General features: G+C 36.8%; 1 protein-coding gene across 1 annotated transcript in view; it reads left to right on the top strand.

The window, feature by feature from the left end:
- LOC107714324 (sodium bicarbonate cotransporter 3-like) overlaps nt 1–408 on the top strand; it is a 42,254-nt gene that overhangs the window by 30,861 nt on the left and 10,985 nt on the right. The gene's annotated exons all lie outside the window — the stretch shown is intronic.

Here is a 408-nt window from a genome sequence, read left to right as displayed (position 1 = left end):
TGTAAAATATGTATTTTAGGGATGGAAATTACATTTTTATATTTGGGACATGGTAATTGCGCTACTTTGGGCTGTTTTTTTTTTACTGGCATGGGCTTGGGGTGCACAATTAAATGATGTAATAGTTGTGATCATTATTTTACCTTCCATGATCATTCAGACACGATCAGGTGCAGTACTGACACTCTGTCAAGTCTGCATCAAATCAAGCACTCCGTAATCACAGGTAAACTGTCTGATAGTCTGACAGTTATAAGAGTTGGTGTGACAAATACATCTTTTGAATATGCTGTGTGAACTCATTGCCCCGTTAGCTCTGAGAGCTGTATTTTCCCTCTTCTATAAGTTTTGTCAGTTGTTTTGTTTATTGATCTAATTCTTGTTTCTTGGGTTGCATTGATTAGTCAC

This window comes from Sinocyclocheilus rhinocerous, unplaced genomic scaffold (assembly GCF_001515625.1).
Source record: "Sinocyclocheilus rhinocerous isolate Xijiao unplaced genomic scaffold, SAMN03320098_v1.1 scaffold629, whole genome shotgun sequence".
NCBI lineage: Eukaryota > Metazoa > Chordata > Actinopteri > Cypriniformes > Cyprinidae > Sinocyclocheilus > Sinocyclocheilus rhinocerous.
The sequence above is the reverse complement of the archived record's forward strand: the minus strand, read 5'-3'. Positions and strand labels throughout refer to the sequence as shown.